The 23,713-nt window shown below is 42.5% G+C and overlaps 1 protein-coding gene across 1 annotated transcript in view; it reads left to right on the plus strand.

Moving 5' to 3' along the window:
* Window positions 1-23,713, plus strand: part of LOC124790042 — a 459,476-nt gene that overhangs the window by 362,014 nt on the left and 73,749 nt on the right. The window lies entirely within an intron of this gene.

Below are 23,713 nucleotides of genomic sequence, written 5' to 3' on the forward strand. Positions count from 1 at the left end.
GTTGATTTCGCTAATGTTTGGAGAAGACGGGGCCAACGAGACATATGGGCCCTGCAACGAACTTGTGAAATCACACTAGTCGGCTCCTCCGCCACCCTAGGCGAACGCTTGGCCCCGTGCAAGGCCCTTGGAAAATCAATATTTAACTGAAAAGGTACCCACTAAATGTCTTAGTTTCGTCGTGTGCTATTGAGTACTCGATCCCCGCCAGAGACGGCTGCCTGCACTCGTAAGACCTGCGGTGTCACGTGTTGTGACATTCGCGCCGCGGACTGTTTTTCTCCTGGGCCTCGGGAGAGCGTGTATCGTAACTGTGCTGGACACACGGTATGCAGAGTATAATCAGTGGATTTGCTAAAACGCCGCTAATTATTCTCTAATAACTTGATTGAACGTTCTTGCACCTTATACCTTTTCATCAAATAAACAGAAACAGCTCTCAAGTCCTCATTATCTCTTCGCAGTACGAGGGGCGTTTGAAAAGTCCGTGCAATGTCTGAGAGGTCGCACCAACGGCGCAAGTCGAGCACATGTTTAGTTAGTAGCATCTTTGGAAAGAACGCACACCAAGTTTCAGCCATATTGGTCTATTTCTTTGTGTTTGGCATTCGTGTGAATCAAGGAAGTCGAGTGGTTGTCAAAAAATGAACGAAACGGAATTTCGTGTGGTGATCAAACATTACTTTATGAAAGGCAAAACGCCTCAGGAGACTAAAGAGAAGCTTGATAAACATTACGTTGACTCTGCACCTTCGATTAGAACCGTTTATAAGTGGCTTCAATATTTTCAGAGTGGCCATATGGGCACAAGTGATGCTGAACGTTCTGGACGCCCTGTGGAGGTTACGACTCCAGAAATCATAGATAAAATCCATGATATGGTGATAGATGACAGAAGAGTTAAGGTGCATGAGATTGCTAGTGTTGTGGGCATCTGGAACGAACGGGTGCATAATATTTTGTATAAACATTAGGACATGAGAATTTGTACCGTAAATTTACTTTTAAAATCTTTTCTTAAGAATTTACTTTATATACTAGCGATTCATCAAGAACATTAACACATTTAATCACACTATGTGAGCGTGGAAGTAATTGCCAATGGGTAATTGATGAAAACAAATTAAATATCTTTCAACAAATGGAAATTTTATTACTAATAGCCTTTTTTTTCCTTTTTAAAGAAAAAATAGGTTTAAAATTATAATCAGAAAGCACCCTCAAAATATCAAGTTACAATTTTATTCAGAAGCAGAAAGAACGAATATTGACAGTCTTTCGGGCTGAGAACCTTGCCGCTGCCTTTTTACACGGCCGTAGTCACGACCGCTCACTACAACCTCTGAAAGACTACACTGGTGCAAATCTGCAACACACCAGATTACCTTAAACTAAAAAAATTTTAACAACTCACACAAGCACATAAACTATACACCCCGTAGGAAGGATGGAAATGGTACAAAACACTAACCTTAAAAAATTTACTTGCCATCGAAGGTGCAATTTGATTAAAAAAAAAACTCTTACGGTGGAAGGGTGGCAACTTTATATACTAAAATAACCATTTAAATAAAAATCCATGGAATGCAGTGTTACATCAAATATACAAACATGCTCTACATTACAAATATACCGCCTGAACGCAAGATAAAGACATATTTCAGGAATTCGGCCGTTACACTTCAAGCAATAAATTTGTTAACAGCGAATCCGACAGACATTACAGAGGCAACTATTAACGTATGGCAGATTGACAGATAGACAAACAGACACTAACTGCCTAACAAATGCGGACGGGAGACAGACGAGCAAGCTGGGGACGAGAGACTGACCAAGAAAACAATTAGAATTTATCAGGTAAATGAAACAACATATGACGAATCACTTAACTTCTAATAAACTGCGATGTCTGGCGAAGACCTGGCGCAGCGCCCCCAAAACGCTCTCCCGAACCGTCCGCTGCCAGCCGCTTCAACGGGCGCAGGAAGGCGCGCCGATCTCCCGTCTCACGGCGTCGCAGCTCGCCCCGGCCAGACCGATGTCGTGGATTGACTCCTCTCGTGTCGGCCGCGAAGCCACTACCCCTCGTTATACGGCGCGGCCCAATGGACTGACGTGGCGACCTCACATGCGCCGACGCTCAAGACGGACAAGTCATCTTGTGTCTCAGTACGCGACCGATCAACAGATCGATCCAACCGCCAATGACCATTGCCTGAACAAACTTGAGCAGGCTGGCGGCCTAACACATACTAGCACTCTGGACGGCAAACAGACACTGACTGCCCCACACTGAGCCGGCTGACCAACTGACCAAACTTCCTCCTGCCGAGCTCATAGCGCCCCTTAAATGCACGTGTACAGGCTACCTTTCCCATTTCCCATCAGAGGGAGACATCAAAGCTGTGACTGCCACAGCGACGCCACCTCCAGAAACGGAGGGAGACTGCTTCACACTATGCGCTGCGGCGCGCTCTTCAAAACAGCAAATTCATCACGGCTCAGCTATCCGCAGGATGGGTTACATGATTACTCACGCTTGACCAAAAATGAAATCGTGTGAAGTGTTGCAGTGATGGTTTGCAGCTGTTCAGGAAGAATCTGCAGGACTTTAGGCGTCGTTTCGTCACTGTGGATGAAACATGGATACATTACTGTACACCTGAGACCAAAGAACAATCAAACAATGCGTTACCAAGGGAGAATCTGCACCAAAAAAAGGCGAAGACCTTTCCTTCTGTCGGAAAGGTTATGGCGACTGTCTTTTGGGATTCGCAAAGGATAATCCTCATCGACTATCTAGAAAAGGGTAAAACTATTACAGGTGCATATTATTCATCGTTATTGGACCGTTTGAAACCCGAGGTGCAAGAAAAACACCGGTGATTGGACCGCAAAAAAGTCCTTTTCCATCAAGGCAATGCACCAGCACACACCTCAGCAGTTGTGGTCGGTAAAGTAATGGAAATAGGATGCCAACTCGTTTCACATCCACCCTATTCTCCAGACCTGGCTCCCTCGGACTATTGTTTGTTTCTCAATTTGAAGAAATTGCGGGCGGGACAAAGATTTTATTCAAACGAGGAGGTGATTGCAGCAACTAATAGCTATTTTGCAGACTTGGACAATTTCTATTATTCGGAATGGATCAACAAATTAGAACAGCGTTGGACGAAGTGTGAAAGTCTAAAAGCAGACTATGTGAAAAAATAAAAAAGGTTTACCCCAAACACGAAAGCAGTTTTCATTTTTGCACGGACTTTTGAAACGCCCCTCGTATATGACTGAATCGGTTACCATGTGCTCATAATAATAATTAGCTATGCAATTGAGGAAATTATTATCAATTACTTGGTAGTGTGTCCCCTTCATTTTTCATCAGAGCTATGAAACATTCGCATCATTACGTTAACCCCTGTACCTGTAGGCACAATGTGAAAACAGTGATAGATCGCCTACAATTTCACATGCGACGAACGTGTGTCTAAGCGTACATATACGGAAGCCATATCTCAAATACCTACGAGAAAGATTACTGTTGCTGTATAGACAGTGACAGTTGCGTTGTTTATAGATGACTTGAATTTACTTTCCAAAGTTTCCGTAGCACGCTACAAGCTAAACTTGTATTATTTACTTTCAAACATTTAAGTATTGTTCTGGTATGCTATTAATCAACTGAAATAACGTATTGAAGGTTGTGTCGTATTATAACGTACATAAGTTTCATTGTTATTTTCATTCTTTGAAAGGTGTAAGCCTACCACTCCCCAACTTGTGTTTGACGACCGTCGCTGTTAGCAGGAGCTGCTGACGTTTTCTCCGAGCGATGTCGATGCAATGGGCTCAGATGGCGGAAAGATGACCGTATTTTACGGGCTACAAGACGTACTTTTTTCTTCGAAAAAATCGCCTCAAATATGCAGGTGCATATTATGCCCGAAATTAGTATAAAAACGTCCAGTTTTTATTTACAATTCCCACTAGTCCCAAAAATGGCCGTAAATTCTATGCCTCGAGAAACCTACCTCGGTCTGGGAACACTGAATTCAACTGCCAGCACCGATGCAACGAACATGAGTTTCGGGGATTTACAGGCTTGCTAACATTGCCTCCACCCTCCGCCATCACAAACGCAGAACACTGTCTAGCCTTTGTTGCGTCATTGCAGTCTACGGTGCCAGTGAACTAGAACTGAAATTGATATGTGTTATCGGTTAACAGTGCAATATTTTTGTTAGTAGCTAGTTTCGTAACGGAAAAAAATAAAAGTTATTCATATTATTAACTGAAATTAATAGCATATACAGAATAACGTGGAAACAGAGCAGCTGAGCGGCATTTCGGCGCTCTGCCAACAGAAAGAAAACCATTCTTGATTTGCGGGCTAGTAAAGAAGAAAAGAAAAAAATGAAGATCAAATGTGCAAGTAGAGGACTGTATGCGATATGGCTAAAACTAGAAGATGACGCTTTGAAATGGATTCAAGGACACCGTCATAATGCCATTGGAATTAATACAAAATTTATCAGATTCACTCTCGTAAGCTAGCGCTACTTTAAGGGTGGAGTTGGTTGATCAACAGGTTTATGAAGCGTCATTGACTTTTAATGCGTACCAAAACTAAAATAACTCAGAAAATGCTAGAAGTGTTGGAAGATAAAATGTTATCTTTCCGTCGCTTTAATTAGTCATCATCGAAAGAAAAACAGTGTGGAAGCAAGGCAAATAGCGAGTCTGGACGGAATTCCTCGGATATTTGATGTGCCGAGTAACAGAAATGTTGCCATGAAATGAGCTAAAACTGTAACGATAAAAAAAGTGAACATGAAAAAATGCACTACATTGTTTTCCTTTCATGTTGTGCTGACAGTGCTGAGCTTCATCCAATGATCATTTTCAAGTGCGAAACAATCTTAAAACCTTCTGAAATATCGCCAGGTGTTCTTGTTCACGTACATGACAAGGCGTGGATGGATGAGTCTGGTATCAAATTATGGATGAAGAGAGTGTGGGAGCGAAGGACAGGTGCTTTATTGAAGACGAGTTCGATTATTGTGCTAGATAAGTTTAGTAGTCATTTACAAAATTCTGTTAAAGAGAAACTGAGCAAGGGAAACACAGAGCTTGTGATTATTATAGAAGAACTTACTTCACAATTTCAATGTCTTGATATCTCTATAAATAAACCATTTAAAGCATATGTAAGAGAGGAATGGAACAAATGGATGATGGATGAAGCCCATCGCGACTAAACGCCAAGGGGAGCTTTAACGGCACATGCAAGTAAACAAGTGTGTCAATGGATGAAACAGTCATGTTCAAGGTTATTATTGCTAAATCTTTCAAGAAGTGTGACATAAGTAACGCTGTCGGTGGCAGCGAAGACATCTTGTATACGAAGAGGACAACGATGACAACGACGATGAAGAGGAAGACGAAGAAGAAGAAAGTACAGACGACGACTTTCAAGGATTTTAAAGGTCAGTGCGGTTTTAGAACCTAAGAAGATTTTTTAGTCTGGCTTTGGACTCTAAAAGTGGAAAACTAAGAAATATTATTTTAAAAAATAAAGATTAAGGCGCGTTTTATAGTCCGTACCATCTTACAGTCCGTAAAATAAGGTATTTAATAGATTAACTGAAAATTCTATTGTGTGACACACAGTTCCAGAAACCAATTTAGTAAACAGAAATGTTGTAATCTCTCGAGGGAACAACTTCTAGATGGAATTCAGATGTTGTATATGGATGAAACACAAACTGTTTATGACAACAATACACTCGTCAATAGAAATGTTTGACGGGTAAAGTGTACTTCTATTTGAACTTCGACAAACACATGTATTATGCTTTCACAGTTAAATCTAAATACATCTGAAAACTTCGTTACAGACGAAAATGCATATGTCGTTTACAGATTCCGACACAGTTATTTTTTTGTGTAACATTCCGTCTGTGCTACATAGTCCAAATTCATCTTCCACCTCATTCATCAGCGCTTCTTGTAACTTAACGCTTCTTAAACACAGTTCATACCTGTACACTTCTCCTGACAGACAAATTTCAAACTCCAGTTAACGCTCTGTGCTTGCTATCTGCCACTAAACAGCTCTTCATTTCTTCCCTTCCCTTCTCCTCTTTAACTCTTTACCCGGAAATTATGTCTCTTCTTCTTCTGTCAGAGGACCTGCTAGTTTTCATGAACCGTTTTCACAATCTCTGATTACTTACGTACATGATGTTCGATTACAGGCTCGCGAGCGTGTTTTGTCAAGAAGCCATTACTCTATGTCTGATAACATTTTTCACTACGCCTGCATTTTATCCAAAACAGCATCACTTTAATTTCTTCTCATTGCAGCATCTTTTCCTCCCTCTCCTCCTTACGTTATAGTTTCAAAAAAACTTCTCCTTTCCTCTTTACATTCACAGGATCTTTCTTGAACATACTGCCTGTTGGGCATAGAACTTCATTTACATAAAAAAAACAAAATTAAAATTAATATTAAACAAAATGCATTTACAATTACAAGTTAATAGATACATTTAAATATCAGAGTCTAATTTTAGTATTAAAATTCAGAATGGAATAAAATAAAATCGAGAATGAACACTGTATTGAAAGCATAAATAATTATCAGTCTATTAGTACCGTTCAATTAATACGTGTTAATTTCATGAGACGAAAAATGTTCGCCACAGTGACAGCATTTGAATCCTCCTTACGTTCTGTTTTTTCTGTGAGATGTTATTATTAATACATTTACACTATTGCCCATTAAAATTGCTAGACCACGAAGATGACGTGCTACAGACGCGAAATTTAACCGACAGGAAGAAGATGCTGTGATACGCAAATGATTTGATTTTCAGATGACTTACACAAGGTTGGCGCCGGTGGCGACACCTACGATGTTCTGACACGATGAAAGTTTCCAACCGATTTCTCATACACAAACAGCAGCTAACCGTTGTCGCCTGGTGAAACGTTGTTGTGATCCGTCGTGTAAGAAGGAGAAATGTGGTCCATCACGTTTCCGGCTTTGATAAAGGTCGGATTGCAGCCTATCGCGACTACGGTTTATCGTATCGTGACATTGCTGCTCGCGTTGGTCGAGATCCAATGACTGTTAGCACAATATGGAATCGCTGGGTTCAGGAGGGTAATACGGAACGCCGTGCTGGATCCCAAAGGCCTTGTATCACTAGCAGTCGAGATGACAGGCATCTTATCCGCATGGCTGTAACGGATCGTGCAGCCACGTCTCGATCTATGAGTCAACAGATGGGGACGTTTGCAAGACAACAACCATCTGCACGAACAGTTCAATAACGTTTGCAGCAGCATGGACTATCAGCTGGGAGACCATGGCTGCGGTTACCCTTGACGCTGCATCACAGACAGGAGCGCCTGCGATGGTGTACTCAACGACGAATCTGGGTGCACGAATGGCAAAACGTCATTTTTTCGCATGAATGCAGGTTCTGTTTACAGCATCATGATGGTCGCATCCGTGTTTGGCGACATCGCGGTGAACGCAAATTGGAAGGGCGTATTTGTCATCGCCATACTGGCGTATCACCTGGCGTGATGGTATGGGATGCCATTGGTTACACGTCTCGGACACCTCTTGTTCGCATTGACGGCACTTTGAACAGTGGACGTTACATTTCAGATGTGTTACGACCCTTGGCTCTAGCCTTCATTCGATCCCCGCGAGACCCTACATTTCAGCAGGATAATGCACGACCGCATGTTGGAGGTCCTGTACGGGCCTTTCTGGATACAGAAAATGTTCGACTGGTGTCCTGGCCAGCTCATTGTCGAGATCTCTCGCCAACTGACTACGTCTGGGTAATGGTGGCCGAGCAACTGGCTCGTTACAATACGCCAGTCACTACTCTTGATGAACTATGGTATCTGTGTTGAATCTGCATAGGCAGCTGTACCTGTACACGCCATCAAAGCTCTGGTTGACTCAATGCCCAGTTGAATCCAGGCCGTTATTACGGCCAGAGGTACTTGTTCTGGGTACTGATTTCTCAGGATCTGTGCACCCAAATTGCGTGAAAGTGTAATGACATGTCAGTTCTAGTAGAATATATTTGTCCAATGAATACCCGTTTATCATCTGCATTTCTTCTTGGTGTAGCAATTTTAATGGTCAGTGGTGTAATCGCTAATGTCGTACGTAATGTTGACCTGGAGATTTCAGTTTCGTTTAGAAAGTACTATTGATGGAATAAGGAAGACTTTCGATAAAAATCTCGTGAGGAGTGAAATAATGGGAAGTGAACCATCTGCTCAGTTGGAGACAATGTCGAACGTAATCTTAGTAACTTAAAGTGTAATTTTTACTCCAGTTCCACTCGATAATTTTCCTTCAGCGGCGAATTTATAGGTTGCTATACCATTGACTATACACTAAATAAAAGTGGCCTAATGAGCAGATGCTGTTGAACGTGAATGCATGCATAGAACCAAACGGTTCAAATGGCTCTGAGCACTACGGGACTTAACCTCTGTGGTCATCAGTCCCCTAGAACTTATAACTACTTAAACCTAACTAACCTAAGGACATCACACACATCCATGCCCGAGGCAGGATTCGAACCTGCGACCGTAGCAGTCGCGCGGTTCCGGACTGAGCGCCTAGAACCGCTAGACCACCGCGGCCGGCTCATAGAACCACAACCCATGACGCGCACACCCCGTGTGCGCCAGCAACGTGATTCGCGCATGTTCACGGCGTAGAGCGGCCTATGTCAGTGTTGAGTGGAGCATTGCAAAGGGGATGATGATACACACAGTGGAGCAGCAGGCGTTCGTTGTGAAAAGGTACGTGACAACACAGTCGCGAAAACTATATGCCGGCCGTTGTGGCCGGTTCTAGGCTTCAGTCTGGAACCGCGCGACATCTACGGTCGCAGGTTCGAATCCTGCCTCGGGCATGGATGTGTGTGATGTCGTTAGGTTAGTTAGGTTTAAGTAGTTCTAAGTTCTAGGGGACTAATGACGTCAGATGTTAGGTCCCATAGTGCTCAGAGCCATTTGAAGGGGGATCAAAGCTGGACTGTTAGAATGGCTGCAGTCTCATCTGAAATGCTCTTCTGCAGTTATTGAAGACCGTGCCACTGGCAGATCAGGTGACTTGGGTGGCCGGCTAGGGCCACAGCCAGACGGCAGGTCCAGAGATGAACGGTGGTCACTTTGAACATCTGCTCTAGTCAGTTTAGTATAATATTTTCTTTCGTCTGCTGAGTTTCTTTGTACCGTGGAAGTCTGTTCTGCGGACCACTTTTATTTGCACCATCCTGTATTAACATCGCTGCTGGACCTGAAGATCACACGATAGTTAATTGTCGCCAACCCAATCTGTACAAAGGGTTTCATGGGATGCGATATAAAGGGGCAAATGGTTCGTATCTCTTTCCCCAGCAGTTGTCATATTTCTGACCATGGAGAGATTACTGCTTATTCCACTAATTCCTAATCTAGCTTCATGTATGAACTCCATTCCTCGACTTTTCAATCCCCTGGATTCGGAAACTGACAGTCCTAGGGACAAAATAGATAGGACATTGTATGATATTTAAGGTGGTTTAATTTTTACTGCGAAATATTTTCGTTAGATTCATGTTTTCGACTTATTCGAGAGGACCTTTAAACACACCCAAACCCCAACGCTCACACTCCACTGGTCAATATTTTTAGCATGTTGTTCATGACACTCCCTCGTAGCACTGTGCAAAAGGTTTCGATTTTTTTTTTTCTAAACGCCCTTATTTGTGTTCGCTTACTGGTCTACACGGGCGGCAATAGCCTTATACAGCGACTGCAAAGAACTTATTAGTACATTATTAATGAATCTAACAGGACAATGCAAGGAAAGACGTATAATACATGAAAATGTTGAGTGAGTGATGATGTTAATAAAAACCACAAACTACATTTTTCAATGTAACCATTGTAACAGATGTACGGTACTTCTGAAGATACTCATAGTAGTATCTTTTGATCAAGTTTACATAAAAAACTTTGATTTGCTGTTTATTTTATCAATTGATGGTACTCACAATTATTGTTAAGGGCCATATTCAGATTCCTATGTTATGCACAATGAAACATCTTGATGTTGTTGTTGTGATCTTTAGTACGAAGACAGGTTGATACAGCTCTCCACACTATCCTGTAGAAGACCCACCATCTCTGGGTAACTACTGCAGCCTACCTTTACTTCAACGTGCTTGCTCTATTCATTACTTGATCTCCCCCTACAGTATTAACCCATCATACACTAAATGTTATAGTATTTTCTCTTTTTCAAAAAACTTTTTGTTCCTATTAAACGACTGCATTTTACATGTTCCCTACTTCGCCCATCGTCAGTTATTCTGCTACCAAAATACCAAACCTCATCCATTACTTTCTGTCGCACCTTTGATAGTTAATTTCTACAGCATCGCGTGAGTCTCCTACATTCCACCACTTTTACTTTTGTTGATGTTGCGAGATGATACAGCTTAAACGAACCTCCGTCGCACTGTGCTGTGACATGAACTGAATTGCTCTTCATGAAGGGGCCTATGGCGCCTACACAGGAGGTACTCGCATTTACTTCTTCGAATTTTACATTATCGTCACATTTTTACTGAATATATCTGTAATAGGAAACGGCTAGGCAGCACTGATATATGGCGACAAGAAAATCCTTTAGTTTACAATAAGTCATAATTCTTAACTCGCTTATTAAGAACTGCCTACGCGTTTATCAAAGGAAATAAAACTGCCTGTGCATTTATCAAATCAGACATAACTGTCTGTGCAGTCATCAAAGCTGTCACGTGAGCCAATGTATCGACGCAACTATACAAGCGCATAACACAGATCTCAATAAGCTAACTTCAGATTGCATCCTTTTACCACACATATTGTGTGGAATGCAGTTCTAATCTTTATTAAATGTTTACTCTCTCAGTTCATCTACAGCTCCCTGCTGCTAGCATGCTCTGAATGCTGATAGCTTACAAGGACATCGCAAAAATCGCAAAACACTCTTCCTAGCAATGACATACAATGTATTGAGTAAGATGTCGGTGATGACATATGATTGTAATAGTACTCACAGTTAATGCCCAGAGGGTCAGTATATTGTGAAATGCACGAGTTAAGCCTCGGAACAGCCCAATGTAAATTCCATCAAGATGATAACCCTTAAGTTGAAGGAAAAAACGGGAAACTTCCGTAAAATCTTTGCTCGCCTTAATATGAGAAACGGTCTCAAATGTCTACTGTGCGTTTGTACTGCCACGTGGTTTTCATAGCACGAAACGGTACTAACACGAATACGTTCAGAGTGTAACACCGGGTCAAATGTAATTGTATTTCTTTTAAAGTCTTGACTCGATGTAATTGTTATGAAGCAAAGTCCAGCACACACATGAAAATTATAGCTCGCTGGCGTAGTTCACGTCACAGAATTACTCTAAATCTCCCCGGCACATTTCCTCAGAAACAGAGTCCTAAATTCAACACAAAATTTTCAAAGTAATTTTACAGCATGTCGCTACCCGGCCGAAAACATTGTAAGTTTGTAAGTTCGTTACTTTCAGCGGATTAGAGAATCGAACGAGGTGGACTCGAAGTAGTTTTACTGCCGACTAACATGCACGCCCAAATTCCTGAGCCTTTTATACATTAGGGAGCGGACTGCATACAAAACGCTTTTTCATTCTTACTCTTCCACACATGTCGTAATGGTGAAACGTTCGCCTGATGAAGCATTCATTCATCTCCGACTACCCAAACTCGGGCTTCCACCAACGCCCTTTAACTTTTCTTTAAAAGGGGATCACTTCCTTTCTCCTGAAGGCAAAGCGTACCTGCAAATCTGTGCCGTTGGGCATTTTTCTGTATGACAAATTTTTGTTTTTACGACGTACACGTCTTGTCTGTTCGGCCTGAAGGACCTCTGACATGGCACAGCATCCTTTTTTTGACTGCCATACACAGTTCCATTAATAATTGTGACTCTTGAATAAAACTAATATCAGATAATCTGTAATGGTACGACCGAAAACACATGCTAACACGAATAATGCAAAACCTACTACTCCGATCACAAAACTGCACTAGCTTCATAAATGTAATGTGTACCTAGATCCTCATACCAAATCTCGTGCTCGGTGCGATAATACGGAGCCAACTCAATTTTGCAATAAACGCTAGTAACTCTCGAATTAGTGCTCACGAGACCTTTAAATACCGGATTCTAGGATGCTTAGGCATCATAAACACAGTTTAGTAGTTCAAATAATAGGTCACCTAAAAACAGGATTTCAATAATCTGAAAATATTTGGACAGTGGTCTCGGGAGTAAAGGTTCGCTGGTGGACTGCGGCAGCTGGACACTCAGCAGTAATTTCCACAAACTCGCCACGCATCGAGAACTGTGATATACTTAATATGAATAATGTTTGAAAGAGTGGATTCGGTATTACTGAAGTACTGTACTCGCAAAGAGACCATCTTTATTTGCTGTTGGATACCTATATATTACAGAATCACGAGAGAGGATAGGTCACCAGATTTCATGTGGTGTTTAATACTGGTATTTGGTTCTTGGTTTTGGTTCTGCTTCCAGAGAATACGCTCCTTTTCGGAACTCTGTTTGTTGTACGTAGCTAACATTCCCTCAAATACCGTCAACATATCAGGCGGCCAGACCAAATACAGGGACAAGTAACTGAAAGAAATCAAGATAGTTTTGAGTGCACTCGGGTATTCAATTAAAATGAACTTCCCACCAAGGAACAATTCGACGACTCCAATTCATTCACTTTGAGTAACATGTAACAGACGCGAAGGAAATCTGTCCTTCAAATCTCAAGGAAATCCCAATCACCGTGGGCAGTGGATCTGCATTCCAACGGCGAAACACGCCGCAGCAGCTGCACACGCTCCACCGTCGTACCGATTCGGCCACTCGCCAGCGTCACATGCCACTGTCGCTCACACAGCTGGTACCCGAACGCAAGCACTTACAGTGCGCGCGCACCACAGTTAAATAGCCATCCGCCAAAGATGCGAAGAAGACAAGGAGGCTTCGAAAATCACAACGATCGGGATTACAATCGATGGAGACTGGCGCCAGCAGCGCAACAGCTCAAAATATATAAAATACAGTAACCACAGGAAATTAATTATTTTTACTGAAAACAATTCTGCAATTGGGTCCATGAACTACATTACATTGTCCTTGGACTGATCATTGTTTGGTTCACTTATTTACAAAATTATGTATTCTCTAAGTTTGTGAATATTTACGTTTCTTTAATGTTCTATAACCACTGAACAATTAATGCTTTCACCTATTGCCTAGTCATTCCTTTTCTTTTCACTCTGAGATTTTTTTTGGTTCGTATAACACGCTACTATACAACTGTATGGATTCTTATGTCATGGCGTTGCCACAGTGGTAAGTTAAGCACTGTTGGATTAAGCGCTGTTGGACTTTACTAGCACTTGGATGTGTGACCGTCCAGGTCTGTTGAGCGCTATTGGCAAGTTGAGTGTACTCAGCCCTATTGAGGCAAAGTAAAGAGCTACGTGGCGTAGAAATAATTTCTTGGGTCTCATAAATTGACAATGGCCGGGAGTGCGGTATACTGACCCTCCTTTTCTTCATACTGTGACACCAATGGTCTGGGGATGACACGGCATTCGAGACCTCTTAGATAGTTTTAGTTTTATGGAATCTCATAGTTTCATTGTGTCAGTGGTGCTTTCCTTATGCTCTCAGGTCACAGCTCGTACCAGGCATGTGAGCCACGACTAAAGTTGAGCCATGGCGGCCATTTCTGGTTAGAACCAACCACCTTGTAGCCTTCTACTTGATTCGGCTTGTATGTCAACCGTCCGCTTTGAACACACACGTGGCCATCCCTGTCGCCTACAGAATTTCGTTTCCCGCACCATCTCAGTTCTGTTGTGAGCTGCACTCACATGTCAGACGCTAGTGTGTGCTGCCACGCTCCACTCTCAGCTGGTCTTATCGCAGTAGCTCAGGGGCACATGGTTCTACGTTGGAAGTATGGAAACTGAGTACTGTGTCTGTCATACACTAATTAATCACCCTCCAGCACAATAAATTAGCAATTAAATGATAATTGAATGAAAGAAGAATCACAACTAACTCTGTTTATTCCCTTAACGAAAATATCTGACGAGTAATAATATTGTGCCAGTAAAATCTTGACATATCTGATAAAAGGGCCTGGAAGTATCCTAATAAACGCGTAAGTGAAGTAACTGCGATCACAAAGCTGTACCATGACTGTCGTCACGCTAGTAGAAAAGACAGATACTACTGAAGAAGGGAATGTGTTAAGCTATGATCGGAGTTAAAAGCAAGGTGGTCACTGAACCTGAACGCAAGTCTTAAAAGTGAAGCTTGATGTTATGAAATTCTGTAAAACAGCTTTAATGCCCCTCTCGCAACAGTATATAGTAGGTGGAGGCTGATGCGACTGCACTCTCATTCATTGATGCCAAATCGACGACCCACGCCAATGTCTGAGTGTAAATCAACCCGAAATCTCTCTACGTCCCTCGATACGACTGCCCTTGTGGTGGGCACTGGCAGTCAAGACTCAGAAGTGAATTAATGATGGCTCTCTAAACTAAAATGTAAATGTCGTGTGATCAGGGCCTCCCGTCGGGTAGACCGTTCGCCAGGTGCAAGTCTTTCGACTTGACGCCACTTCGGCGACTTGCGCGTCGATGGGTATGACATGATGATGATTAGGACAACGCAACACCCACTCCCTGAGCGGAGAAAATCTCCGACCCAGCCGGGAATCGAGCCCGGGACCTTAGGATTGACATTCTCAGCTACCGGGGGCGGACGCTCTCTAATCTGACGTAGTCTTAAATTCCCTTTGTAAAGAAGAGTTAAAAATAAGTAATTTTGTACCGAGTGTTCGCTAAAAGAAGAATTTGCATTTCTGCGTTTTCGCTCCTTACTCTATCTGGACTGGCTGGACTACGAAACTATCGAGCGCCGACCATTAAAAGATTTCTTAGAAATCGCTGCTTTCCTTCGCTGGGATACTTAATAGGTGGTTAATCAGTAATGTGTGTCCTGCCATTTAATACTGAAAAAGAGGCATCCCACTCCCTTTGCATCTCTCGCTGCGGGAAGTTAGTTGGCTCCTTGGTACAGTCGAGATTCTCTACGTAACCTCTAGTTTACTAATATTAGCCAATTCTGGACTTCTTATGCTGCATAAACACTTGGTTCTTGTGAAGTCAGCGTCCAGCAGCGTCTCACTCCCTCAAATCATTCCAAATCGGAGAGTTTCCACTCCATTTTCGAGACAGCATCGATAGTTTGTCACGCTTTCCAGAGAAAACACAGCTTTCTACATTTTGTACACGATAGTGCCTTCTTGGACTTTGCTAAAAACAGTATTCCTCAACACTCCACCTCTGCGTTGTAAAAGCAGTTGGGGCTGAGGGCACCGGCCGCTGTGGCCGAGCGGCACTAGCCGCTTCAGTCTGGAACCGCGCTGCTGCTACGGTCGCAGGTTCGGATCCTGCCTCGGCCATGGATGTATGTCATGTCGTTCGGTTACTTAGTTTAAGTAGTTCTAAGACGAGGGGACTGATGACCTCAGATGTTAAATCCCATAGTGCATTTTGTGGCTGGGGGCCTTACACCGCAGAAGGTTTTATCTGTGTTTTCTTGTGGTGTTTTGGCCACTACAAAAGACCGTCCATTGGCCTGAGAGTCATTGACTTACACAACTCCCGGTACTCTCTTCCAAGAAATGCCCCAAGGGTAGTGGTTTACAGGGCTTCACAGCTCCATTGCCTCATCCCAGTCTGCTATCAAGGTCCTTTTATATAAGGCTTGCAAATTAGAATCAGAGAATAAGTTATGAGTAAATTACATTAGCCAGCTACTTACAATGAACATCCCTACGATTATGTATCACATTTCTCGATGTTGACTGGTTATTCCGATTGATTATGTCATTGCATTTTGATTTCCCACCTGCTGCAGGAGTCTTTCCGAAGGAATGGTCGTGTGATAACAGCGTAAATGCTTTCAGGTAAAGCCCAGAGGGCTGTCATCTTATAACATTCGGCTTAATAACCTCTTTTCAAGATAATCCGTTTCACTCTTCTATGATGCCCTGTGGTTTCTGGCGGAATTAAAATTACATCGACAGCCTTTGAAGCTTTTCCTTCTCCACCCTGAATTTTCTCTCCCTTCTAAATTTCTTTTTGATTTACGTTACCACATGCTTAGTATAATAACTGGAGGTGCTACAAACCTGTTATGTCCCTCCTCACCTATGTCATCCCCTTCATTTTATTTGGCTCTTTTAACTGCATTTGGTTTTCTCTACAAGTTGTAGATACTCTTTCGTCATCTGTGCTTTGTCCACGCTACTTGGAATAGTCATAAAGTTTTTGTTACAACCTCGAAAAGATTAAGTTATTTAATTAACTTCTGTTTATTTGCAAGCACATGTCTGCTGTTCTGCTACACATTGGGATCCCTGCGCCATAACACCTCAACACGCTGCCAGAAGCACCAAAACTAAATGGGGCCCATCTTCACTTAATCAGTGGTGTTAACTAATATTTTGTGACTATAGGATTCCTAGAGTGTATTTCGTATTATGCCAGCGGCCGTGGCACAATGATAACACCGGTTCCCGTCAGATCACCGAGGCTGAGTGCTGTTGGGTATGGATAGCACTTGGATGGGTAACCGTCCGCCAACCGCTGTTAGCAAGCAGGGTGCTCCCAGCCCTTATCCGCCTGCTTAGCTGAGTGGTAACGTGTTTGCCTACAATGAGGCGGGCACAAGTTCTTTACCCGTTCGGGTTGTAGATTTTCTCCGCTCTTGGACTGGGGGTTGTGTTATCATCATCATCATCATCGACACGCAAGTCGCCCAATGTGGCGTCACCTGCCATAACACTTGCATCCCGGGGGCCGAACCTCTCCCGGATGGGGCCTCCCAGCCATCAATGCCACACGATCAATTTGTTTTACTCAGGCCTTGTGATGGCAAGAGTCACGAAAACAGACAACGGCCAGGAGAGCGGTGTGCTGAACACATGTCCATCCATATCCGCATCTAGTGACACCTGTTGGCTGATGATGATTTGGCGGTCGCTCGGTACAGTTGGCCCTTCCGAGGCCTGTTTGTACAGATGACAAATTCTATATTACAGTTAACATTTCCAAATGGTTTCTCTAAATTTGTAGGATCAGTGTCACTTCACCTGTTCCCACATTTCTTTTAAACTCGGAGTTTTCTTATCAGAAGCGAGTTTGTGCCAGTGTTCCGCTTTTCGTTCAATAATTATTGTTAGTTTCTTGCAGCTATATCTTATCGGAATAATGGTTCAGTAATGTTCAAACCCGTCAGAATGTCTTATGTGAAAGTTGGCTTATTACATTCTTCTTGAAGACGACAAGTATTTCAAAATGGCTCTGAGCACTATGGGACTTAACTGCTGTGGTCATCAGTCCCCTAGAACTTAGAACTACTTAAACCTAACTAGCCTAAGGACATCACACACATCCATGCCCGAGGCAGGATTCGAACCTGCGACCGTAGCAGTCGCGCGGTTCCGGACTGCGCGCCTAGAACCGCTATACCACCGCGGCCGGCGACAAGTATTTCACCTTCTCCCAGAGTGAAGAGTTTACTCGTGAATTAACCTCCAACTACGTCATTTGTTCTCATAGAATGTCGCTTATTCCATGTTTCTTGGGCTCTGCCAAATTCCAGTCGCAGTATCACATTTCATATTCATCTGTCTCCTCATTCCTCCACATAATATTGTTCTTAAGTTTGTTTCCTTTGTAGTCTTTCCACGTATTCCAAACGTCTTTCAGTCTTTCCTTCTTTGCTTGGTACTGGCTTGCCATCTATGGTCTTCATATCTGGCGTGCGGGGTAGGCGTGCGGTCTAGGGCGTCTTGCCACGGTTCGTGCGGCTCTCCCCGTCGCAGGTTCGAGTCCTCCATTGGGCATGGGTGTGTATGTTGTCCTTAGCGTAATTAGTTTAAGTTAGCTTAAGTTGTGTGTAAGCCTAGGGAGCGATGACCGCAGTTGACCCCCATAGAACTCACCACAAGTTTCCAATTTCTTGATATTTATATAGTTGTTTCTCTTCCTTTAAAAGTTCTTTATCTTTCGTATTCGCAGAATCTGCCTTTCGACAGTCATTCTGCTGCAACGGATTGCTTTTAACCTGTAGCAATTTCTATTTCACCTTTTTGCACTTTCTCTGTCAGGTCTCTAGATGTCTGTATTGCCTTTTTTTTTTTTTTTTTTTTTGCTTCAGTCGCTGCATTTTCATATTTCTCATTTCGTCAATGAAACTGATTATCTCACTTGTTATCCAACAATTTCTAATGGGCCTGACTTTTTACCTGTTTTAAACTCTGCTGCCTTCACTATTTCATATAGCGAGCATGACCAATACTTTTTGATTGTACTTCTTTCCCTGTTTCAATCAATTGTCGCCTAAAACTTCGTTTGAAACCCTCCACGGTCGATGGATCTCTCAATTTTCCCTGGTTCCATGTCATTGCACGGCCATGGGATTGTTCCAGGAATGAATTTTTTCTCTACAACGGAGTATGCACTGATCTGAAACTTCCTGGCTGATTAAACTGTATTGAGGATCGGGATTCAAAAGCTGTGAGGACGGGTCGTAAAGAGCGCTTGGATAGCTCAGTGGGTAGAACATTTGACCGTAAAAGGCAAACGTTCGAGCTCCGATCCAACACACAGATTTAATCCGCCAGAAAGATATACGTCAGCCCACCCTCGGCTGCAGTGTGAAAATTTATTCTGTTTCTCGATTTTTGTGACTCGTCAGAGCTGTTTGAGTACTATGTCATTATCTTCAGGAGTTAACTGTCTTACTAATAGCCCATGTTGTACTTTGGTATAGAACAAAAAGGGAGATCACGTATTAATATTCTGTCTACGGCTTTGCCACCGATAGTAAAGTTATGGATGGGTCACCAAGTACTTCAGTATACTACAAGATATTACGTCTATGCATGTGATGAAGGGAAATTTACAACGGTAATGATGCGTGTAACCCGTCAACTAATCTGTGTACTGTTTACTCAGGAACACATCAACGTACTCCGATTCTGTCATCGAGGAAGCCGTTGAAATCAGAATGTGCAGCAACAGCTTTCTTTAACCGAATCAGCGGGTACGCCCTTAGTGGTGCATGGAAAAGGGCGCTCGACGCTGAAAGGCTACAAAGAAAGAAGCTGAAGTCTGTACAGTCTTCCAGAATCGGCATCACAATTAATCTTCCTCTAATACAAATACTGACCAAATTACTGGTAGCGTATGGAAGCTCCACTGACACAGTCAACCAACTCCATACAAAAGTGCTACACGCTCTATTAGTACGACAAATAACTTCTAATGATGGCGACAGAGGAATCTTGAGTATAATAAAAGAAATCTAGTGGGACAAATAACGAAAAATGCCACCGCGAAAAACTAAATTGGTGTGCGAAACTTAAGGACGCAAGTAACTTCCTTATCATGTGCCCTGCCAAATAAAATAGCTCGATGAAACTTGGACAACACATAGAAAGTACTGCTATGGCAGAGTACACAAGGTAACTGAAATAAATACACAACAGGGCAAACAAAAGTGACACTTTTATTCAAAGACTATAATTACTGTGAAGTCACCGCGATTTTTGATCCTCCTCTGGACATTAAAATTTGCGGGACAACGTGTGTGATGAGCGCGGGCGGAAATGAATACTCAGCAAGAGGCTCTCATGGCGGCTACAATGTTGGTAAGGAGTTCTTGTGGCCATTCCTCCGCCGGCGAGGTTGACAGCTGCTGAATAGTCTGGTGCTTGAGGAAGTGCTACAATATATCTACCCCAACTCGTCTCGTATGTTCTCGATGGGATTTAAGAGGGAGGACGGGCAGGCCATTTCATTCACTGAATGTCGTCTCGTTCTAAGGGCGCATTATCATCCTCCAAAATGAAGTCAGCGCCGAATTCAATACCGAAAAGATGCGCTTTGGGGGAGTACAGCGCCCGTGAGTGTAGGCCTATTGTGTTCAACCTCGGAGGTCAGTACGCCCATGCAATGTCATGCCTTTCCATCTCGTAAGACCTGGACCAACTAAACGACTATGTCCGACCATGATTGTGGGTGCTTTACATGTTCCTACCTCTCGCCATATGGGAGTACGTGGAACATGATCGCTTGGTTGTGCAAGTGTTAAAGTGCTGGCTGGCATAACATTGAACACAGTACACTCACCGGTCGGTATTACTGTGACACTGAACTTCTTCCCATAAGAGTCTTTTCAATGGTGCATTCGGCGCTGACAAACTGATAAATTGTCTATGTGTGAGAGCAGATCACTTTCCTTGAATCAACACAAGTCGTAACCTGAAATGTTAAGTGTAGAATGTTAACAACCCTAAAACTTTAAAGTACACAGATCATTCGTAATAGAGCTAACAGCTGACGAGCACAAAGGCCGCTACGTCCTTACAAGTTCAAAACTCTAAAATGATCCCAAATCGAAGCATTCTCTGGAAATGACACAGAAATGAGGTAAAACAGTGTGAACCATCTATGGATGACAATCAGCGACCACATAGATCTGCGCTGATGGAGGAGCGCTTGCAATGAGATAATGTTTGTCGAACAAACTGACCTTCCCTTTCCCCGATTTAAATCCAATCGCACGCGTGTGGGACGCGTCGGGGAAACGTACTTCAGCACCTGCGCGTGCACCAACTACCATCCAGTAGCTGTCAACCACGGTGGTGGAAGAGTGAGCGCTCTGCCAGTAGACCTCTTTACCACCTTTGTGGATAGCGTGGGAGCACGTTGCAGAGTAATCACTGCCGTCCATGGTGAACACACATCCTGTTAAGATCGTCTTCCACGTTGTGTAATGTCCAGGAGACCATCATGAATTGCAGCGATTTAAGAGACCTGAAGTCAGAGTTATACAGTAAATCGAACAAAACAAACTTTAATGTGTTAGTGGACACCAATGATTGTTAAATATTCATGAATAATTTTTCTTTTATATTTACACATTGTTGCAGGCCATGTATCAGATACGATACATTGTGTTGCTAACAAGACAATCTGCCAGACAGTGAAGAAATAAATGTTACTTTATTTTTGCTTATTTGCATGACACACAGTCCTCCTCATCCTAGAAAATGAACAAAATTGTTAGAATTGTTTCATTACATGTTCTTATTGAAATATAAATTGTTAGAAACATAATAAATAATTACAGAAGCTTTTAAAAATTTTTTTAAATGTTGCAGGATATTCTTACGGAGTATGAAACTTTTTGAAACAGTTTCTCTCTGAAGTAAAGCACAAAAACACCGTACACTCAGATCATCTCACATTCATTAGCTTTGAACAACCTGTTCCTCTGCATCTTGATCTGTTCATTTTTTTTTTACATATTTCTGGCATGTGCAAAGCACATTTGTATGTTTCTGCCAAGCACATTTGTTTCTTTCGACTATTGGTGGTATTGGCTGAACTAATCTTATCTTCTTTTCATTGTCCTCTTCCCTTTCTTCTTTTTCCTCTTCATCAGCTTCCTTTTCATATCTATGTGGGTTCTTTGTTTTGATGCTGACGTCATGGTAGTTGTGATACTGGGCGAAAATCTAAAATAGAAAGAACAATATTGCTTAAGAACGATTGTTTTGCAATAATTAACATGTATGTCTATTAAAACTGCTAAAAACATTATGTACTCTGTTCTGTGGTGCCAGTGTTGTGTTGGATCTCTAGGTGATGGAGTTTCATGAGCTTGTGTTGGCACTACTAAACTTGCACTGTCTGACTCTTCATCTTCTTCTTCAGATGCTGTTAGTTGCGATTCCTAAATGTGAACTTCAGAATCGCCACCATCATCATCATCATCATCATCATCATCAGTTTCAATGTCAGAACAATTAGTGTCAAAGAAGCTAAGCTATTTCTGAATCAATACTATTTAGATTTTCATTTTTAAATCACGTTTGCGAAGTTTTATTTGTATAGAAAGCATTAGAAATGCCTATCCCATTATTAATGTTGTGAAATGTGCACTAAAAATAATAAAATAACGTTGAACAACGAATGAACAACATAAAATGCAGCCGACCGCCATTTTCTCACAGGCATATGAAATATAATCGCAGAGACCCAATGTATGGTACGTTTACACTGGGATACATGTATCGCGACATGTATGAGCGACATGTCAATTTGACATGTCGCAATACATCACCTCATACAAAAATTCACGGAACTTGTATGCGGACCCTCGAGCTCATACATGTCGCGTATACATTTTGTATATCGCTTTTTGGCCATATACGCGACATGTATGAGCGACATTTGAAGAACTCGCGCATGCGCAGTACTATCATTTCCTGTCGTCTTGTCGCCTGCCGCTTATTTTGACGATTAGCGCATGCGTAGTGCCAGGCTCTTTGGCCGCTGTTTGAGTTTTGGAGGTGCCGACTATCGTTTCGACGTTAATGTATCTGCATTGAACACCAAAAAGTGCCATATGCAACATTATTCTTCGTGTTTGCGAGGCTATTGTGCAAGTTTTATGCCAAGAAGTGAAGGTAAAAGTTTTATATATATCAGAGTATGTAATACATTCTATAATTTTTTCATGCATCTGGCACGTATATCAATTTTTTGCTATTATTCCGGCGTCCTCGCGTGATAATGTTGACAACGGATGCCGACAATCGTGTGTGAGACGTTGGCATTAGCAATCGCGCGACAATGCAACGTTTTGTAATGAAGTCTTCGTTTCAAGAGGAATCCCCAGTGGCCAAAAAACGGAGTGTTACTGCCAACTGATCCTCTGGTGGAATCGCTTCCCGAAAGTTTGTGTTGGTTTTGGACACAAGAGGAGCCACAAGTGATAACAAACCGCGGAAATCCTCCATACTCATCCTAACATAATTTCTAAAATATGCGCCATCCTTTAGCGTTAATTCGCGAGAAACTCTCTCTGCCACCATCTACGCTTCCTCCGCCTTTTCTTCCTATCATCTTCCAAAAGAGCAAGTGTACCAGCACATAAAAATGTGAAATCTTCCAAATCGTCGTCGAAAGCTATCGCACAGTGATACATATCAACCAGTGTAAACGCACGCTCATACATGTAAGAGGTCGATACTTGTCAACTCATACAAGTCGCGATACATGTCATAAAGTCGCATATACATGTATCTCATACATGTGCCGATACAAATGGCAGTGTAAACGCACCTTAAGTTCTAGGGGACTGATGACCTCAGAAGTTAAGTCCCATAGTGCTCAGAGCCATTTGAACCAAACCCATCTCGCACTGTTCGTCCACGAGACCAAGAAAGCAGTAGATACAGGCAGACGCCCAGGTAGATGCCATGTTCGTTGATGTGCGGACGACATTCTGTGCGGTTCCACATTGCCGCCTTAGGAACAAAATATGAGCGTACGGAATATCTGACCCATTGTATGATTGGACGAAGAGTTTCTAGCAGTGTGTCATTTTGTTTGAAGGGAGAGGATTCTTCAGGCATAAATTTAGCATCGGGCATCCCCCGGAGAGTGTTATAGAACCACCACTTTTTACGGTGTACCGTTT

This window comes from Schistocerca piceifrons, chromosome 3, assembly GCF_021461385.2.
Source record: "Schistocerca piceifrons isolate TAMUIC-IGC-003096 chromosome 3, iqSchPice1.1, whole genome shotgun sequence".
Classification (NCBI taxonomy): Eukaryota; Metazoa; Arthropoda; class Insecta; order Orthoptera; family Acrididae; genus Schistocerca; species Schistocerca piceifrons.